General features: G+C 40.5%; 1 protein-coding gene across 1 annotated transcript in view; it reads left to right on the top strand.

Annotated features, from left to right (window-relative positions):
* The first annotated feature begins 568 nt into the window (after nt 1-568).
* The window catches only part of LOC140483868 (F-actin-capping protein subunit alpha-2-like), a 65,633-nt gene continuing 60,201 nt past the window's right edge, over nt 569-6,000 (top strand). The window contains exon 1 of the mRNA XM_072582648.1: nt 569-623. The gene's annotated coding sequence lies outside the window, so the exon portion shown is untranslated. The remainder of the gene's footprint in view (nt 624-6,000) is intronic.

The following is a 6,000-nucleotide window of genomic DNA, read 5'->3' as shown; positions in this document are numbered from 1 at the left end:
TGTATTTCTTCATACTGCACACTTTATGAACACATTGTGAAACTGTTTTTTTATTTCAGGAATAAACCAATTCATTATGTTTTAAATTTGTAGTGTTCCTATTAAAAATGATTTTGGAAAACAAAATGCTAACTATGTTATTTGGCAATAACATAGTGAAGCAAGTGCCCTACAAACACACTGTTTAGAAGTGATCGAAGAATAGAAAGTAGGAGAAACTGGATAGTATGCAATAATCTTTGCTGTGTGCGCTTACTCTGCTGCTTATATTCATTTGAAACCTACCTTCTTGACCAATCCTGCAAAAATATGTTCTTATTCAGCTAATATCCTTTAAGCCTTAGAGGGATATTTATCCATATTAAAAGTGCTAATTTAATTTGTATCCACCAATGTATGGGAACAATGCGATAGAAATTGTTTGGGCCTCGAACTAAAGTTTGTCACACAATTTTCAACAGGACATCAATGCAATTTTCTCACACTGTCTTATCATAGTTGTCTACTTTTAAGTGAATATCATGTTTAGTCCCACCTTTTGCCACACCCAAACTCAGACAAGGACAGAGCAAAGCTGGAAAGATATTGGCTTTAACGGTAATGTACATTTGTCCAAAACCTTGGTAAGCTTTATAATTTTATATTACTAGGCACAGCAATGTCAATTAAGGGTGGGCTTGTGAAGTACAAAATGTTATTGTCCTCATTTGTATTTTAAAAATTTTAACATACCACTGAAAACTAGAAGGTCTGGTCCAAATTTAATAGGTGGTACTAGAAGCCTACAGTTAAGACTATGCTGTAGAATCCCTAAGTACGCTTTTTGTCTTCATGGCTTGATCAGCAATCTACAGAACAGATTTCCTGAACTTTATATAACCCGCTAATTGAAAAGAAAGTCTAACTGCTTCCATAATAAAGGCCCATCATTCTGTCTTGCCAGAACACCACCCAAGTAATGGAGGAAACACCCACTGGTCGACCTTTTCAGAAGCTGCAGACAGATTTCAGTTACCATTCCAGATGTGGGAGAAACAAATGAAAATCATGGTTGTGAGCTTAGTGATCAGTTCAAGTTTCTCCACAGTCTCACCCTCCCCATTTCTGCAGCCATTCCTAAGAGAAATCTATATTCCTCCAACCACTCCAGTCCATCACTTCTGGTCTCCTCCATTTGTTCGGTGTTTTTGCTTTGTCTAACATGGTCCCGTATTGTTCCTTTGGGCGGTTTTACCAGACTAAAGTTACCTTAAATTTTGTGACTTCACCAAATGATCACGTTGATGTTCAACAAATCATTTAAACAGTGAATGTTACTGATGTACAATCGGTTTCAAAGTGGAAAGTGGTTGTATTTATAAAGTGCCTGTCCAAAAGAGCTCCACAGCCAATGAATTACCTTTATCTGTCCTCTTGGGTCCTGCAACATCATTTGAAGCAGTGCAGTGAGTTCCTCCTGATGTTCCTCAAACAACCATGGGGTGGCACAGTGGTTAGCGCTGCTGCCTCACAGCGCCAGTGACCGGGATAAATTCCAGCCTCGGGTGACTGTCTGTGTGGAGTTTGCACATTCTCCCTGTGTTTGTGTGAGTTTCCTCTGGGAGCTGTGGTTTCCTTCCACAGTCCAAAAATGTACAGATTAAGTGAATTAGCTATGCTAAATTGCTCATAGTATACAGGATGTGTAGGTTAGGCGCATTAGTCAGAGGCAAATATAGGATAATGGGGTTGGGGAATGGGTCTGGGTTGGTTACTCTTTGAAGGGCCGGTCTGGATTTGTTGGGCTGAAGGCCTGTTTCCACACTGTAAGGATTCTATGAGTCTCACCATCTTACTAGCTAGCCAATAGCGCATTGCTGTTGGTGGGACCTAGCTGTTTGCAATTTTGCTACCACATTATAACAGTAAAACAATATAATTGACTTTAAGGGGTGCTTGTGGTGCAGTAGTAGTGTCCCTGTCCCAGACATGAAGGCCTGAATTCAAGTCCCACCTGATCCAGAGTTGTGTAATGTCAATTCTGAATTTGCTGAGAATACAATGTTTAGAATTGTCATCTGATGAACCAAGGTACTGTTTCTTTCACTGTCATATAAGTTTCAAAATAAAACTGCAAGGGAATTTAACAAAGTTGTGGTGGAGCAGTAAAGGTAGACAGAAAACAGCAGGAAGCATGCCTCTTTCCTAAGCAAGCAGCAAATACATTGGCAAAGAATTAGAAACTTGCTGTTTTAATTGGCCTGATCTTATCTGATTTAACAGTCTGGTTTCCCAACTCTTAAAATCATGGTTAAGTTGCCATCACATAAATTACTTTTCGTAATTAGTTGATTATCATCATCATTGATCCATCGTCAGTCATTGCCAACTCAGTCCTCAGAACAATGTGTTTAACAGAACCAAGAAAGTTAGGTTCGGAACATCAGGATTATTGGGATTTTGTGATTTATTATTGTTGCAGGAAATGATGGGAGGGTCATGGTGGGAGGAAGGCTGTCCCATTCACCAATGGAATAGTAGCACAGCCCACTGTCATTTGAACATAATATCTCATCTGTGATTTCCTAATGCATGGTGCTAATGAACAAGGCTCCTCTCCAAAATTCGGCCTAGTTCATAGATTTAATTTTAAATATAAAGTGGTGTTCTAACTCATCCTGACCTACCAATTGAGAGATCCGTGAGTCATTGGCTGTGGTGCACAGGCATCCTTCTGTTATGCAATAGGTGTCAAAGTGGAAAGTGGTTGTATTTATATAGTACTATAACCTGGTGTTGTGTCTCTCTTGTCCGCTTGCAACTAGATTAGGGAAATGACACAGTAGCTAAAAAAAATCAGCACTGGTTTGCACTACGACAGTCAGCTTGAAAGTAGGGTTTGCCGTCCCTCTTCTGGCCTACAGTACTTTGTGCATGCTGCTTGGCTCAAATCAGACAGGACATAGCTTCAAGCATGCGAGTTTTAAACCAATCTCCTGCCTGCAGTTCAAACTTCTGTGCTCTAATTGTCAACATGAGCATTCCCACACAATGAAGATTTTAATTTAATCTGTATAAGAGCCATGGGACTTTTTGAAGTAGATTTGAAGCTACAAATCCAAGTGGTTTGAGACAGCCTTTGCCCGACACATTGCAGTAAAAATGCATTCCTAACTTTCCAAAGTGATTTTTTTTTCCTTTCTATCTCAGACTTGAATATCTAGGATGCCATCAGCAGGACACATTTGGAGATGCCAGTGTTGGACTGGGGTGTACAAAGTTAAAAATCACACAACACCAGGTTGTAGTCCAATAGATTTAATTGGAAGCACTAACTTTCGGAGCGTTGCTCCTTCATCAAGTAGTTGTCACAACTACATCAGGTAGAGCAGCACTCTGAAAGCTCGTGTGCTTCCAATTAAACCTATTGGACTATAACCTGGTATTGTGTGATTTTTAACTTTCACGCAGATTTGTACTTCATAACTCTAGATTAGCAAAGTAGCACTTAGTTCTTCCTTATTTAATCTTTCATCATACAAAGTCCCTCTTACATGTTTTGTGGACTATAACATCGTTTATGCCTCTGCAAATTTACCTTTTTGACTGGAATTTTATTGTCCTTTCGAGAACATGGCACAGCTTCCTGTTGTCATTTATTTTAAAAAATTAATTGAAAGGATATTGATGTCACTAGCTGGGCCAGTATTTGAAGCTTATCCCTACTTGCCCTTTGAGAAGATAGTAGTGAGCTGCAGTCCCGAGAATGTAGGTTCACCCACAATCCTGTCAGGAAACCTGACCCAGGGATGGTGAAGGAAAGATGATGTAATTCCGGGTCAGGATGGTTTGTAGTGTGGAAGGGAATTTGCAGGTGGTGGTGTTTTCATACGCTTGTGAGGCATTAGGTTGTGTGCTTGTTAGGTGCTGTCAAAGAAGTTTTGGTGAATTGCTTTCGTGCATTTTATGAACAGTACATGCTGCTGCCATTGTGCATCAATGGTGGAGGGACTGAATGTTGAATGTGTGGATGAAGTTCCAGTCAAGTGGGCTGCACTGTGGAGTTGAGATTCTTGACTGTTGTTGGAGCTGCACTCATCCAGTGGAGAATGTTCCATCATAATCCTAAAAGTGGAGGCACACTTTCCATCTTGCACTCAAGTCTTTTTGGCTATTTTTGAACCAAAGCTGTAATGAGGTCAGAGCTGAGTGGCCCTAGTAGAACCCAAATTGAATATCACTGAGTGGGTTACTATTGAACAAGTGTTGCTTGAGCACTGCTCATGATCCCTTCCAGCATGAACAGGAGGAATCTGATAGGGTAGGAATTTGCTAGGGTTGAATTTATCCTGCTTTTTGTGTACAGGACATACCTAGGAAAGTTTCCATTGCCAGATAGATGCCAGTGTTGTAGCTGGTTTGAAACAGCTTGGCTTGGGATGCAGCTAATTTTCAAGAATTTTGTCAAGGCCCAAATCCTATGCAGTATTGACACTGATAGCATGTTGAGTAAATGGAATTGGCTGAAGACTGGTGACTCTGAGGACCTGAAGAGGAGAGTGAGATAGTTCATTCACTCAGCACTTCTGGCTGAAGATGTTTGCAAATGCTTCAGCCTAGTCTTTTGTATTGATGCACTGGTCTCCCCCATCATTGGGGATGGGGGATATACATAAAGCTTCTTACTCCTGTTACTTATTTAATTGCTCACCTCCAATCATGACTAGATGTGACATGATTATAGGGGTTATACCTGCACTGGTGGTGGGATCACTTAGCTCTGTCGATCACTTATTGCATATGTGGTTTGGCGCACAAATAGTCTTGTTGTGTAGCTTCACAGTTCAACACCTCCTTTTTAGATATGCCTGGGGCTGCTTGTGACATGCCCTCCTGCCCTCTCCAGCAAACCAGAGTTGGCCTCTGGTGCAATGACAATGTAGAGTGTGAGTTTTGCCTTGAGGTTACAAATTGTACATACAGGATTCTGCTGCTGCGGATGGCCCACAGAGTGATTTGGCTGGATGCCCATTTTTGAGCTGCTAAGTCTGTTCAAAACCAAACCCATTCCACATGGTAGTGCCATACTACACATTGGAGGGTATCCTCAAAATGAAGGTGATACTTTGTCTCCAGAAGGATGGTGCAGTATTCATGGTCACTGATACATGTCATGAAGAGATGCTACTGCACAAGATAGATAAGATCTCATAGTTTTGTCCTGTGGATAAAGGGCTCTAAACATGGTGTGTTACACTGCCACAGACATTTATCATATTAATTGTTGATGTATGTTGAGTTAGGAGATCACATTAGAAGGGAAATATATAATTTTACTCTGTTTTTGGCTTCCACAATAAAAGGTGTCTTCAAACACAAGTGGGCTTAGATACAAAATATGACCACTCAAAGCTGGAATGCAATTAGTACCATGGAAACATGATCTAACTGCATCCAGTACCAACAGAAATAGAGAGGAGAAAACTGGTAAAACACAACTTAAAAAAAGGTAATGTTTCAAAATGAAAAGTGTTCAACAACAGTGGTACTCAAGGTCCTGAAAGTTACATAATGGTTGCTGAATATTAAAGATCAAAGAGGATTTCTTGGCAACCACGTCCATACAAATAAAGTCGTCTGTTTAGTTATAACAGAAGCTGCACTGAAACCTTTCTCCTGGGAGCAGTGGGCTTTTGGGTTCTTTTGACACACTTCAGCTTTGTGCTGAATTTAGAAAAGAAAGACTTTTAAGTATTTTCAGCAACCACATGAGATGAAAAGAATCTGGAAGAGTAATCATTGAAAGTTCATGCCTGTTTTGTGGATGAAACAGCAGGTGTCCAAAGACACCAGTGAAATCATGAGACAGACTTTAATTATTCACAGGGTTCACAACCCTGTCTCATCTACTGCAGGTAAAGGCTGTTCCATCATCAACTTCTGTCACAAGGGCATTGAGCGTATTGACCAAGCTTTCTGATCCTTTTCAAGTCAGTTCCCCTGAGCCAAGACAGTAGAATA

This window comes from Chiloscyllium punctatum, chromosome 12 (genome assembly GCF_047496795.1).
Source record: "Chiloscyllium punctatum isolate Juve2018m chromosome 12, sChiPun1.3, whole genome shotgun sequence".
NCBI classification, from domain to species: Eukaryota; Metazoa; Chordata; class Chondrichthyes; order Orectolobiformes; family Hemiscylliidae; genus Chiloscyllium; species Chiloscyllium punctatum.
Note: the sequence above shows the minus strand (reverse complement) of the source record. Positions and strands in the feature narration are given on the sequence as shown.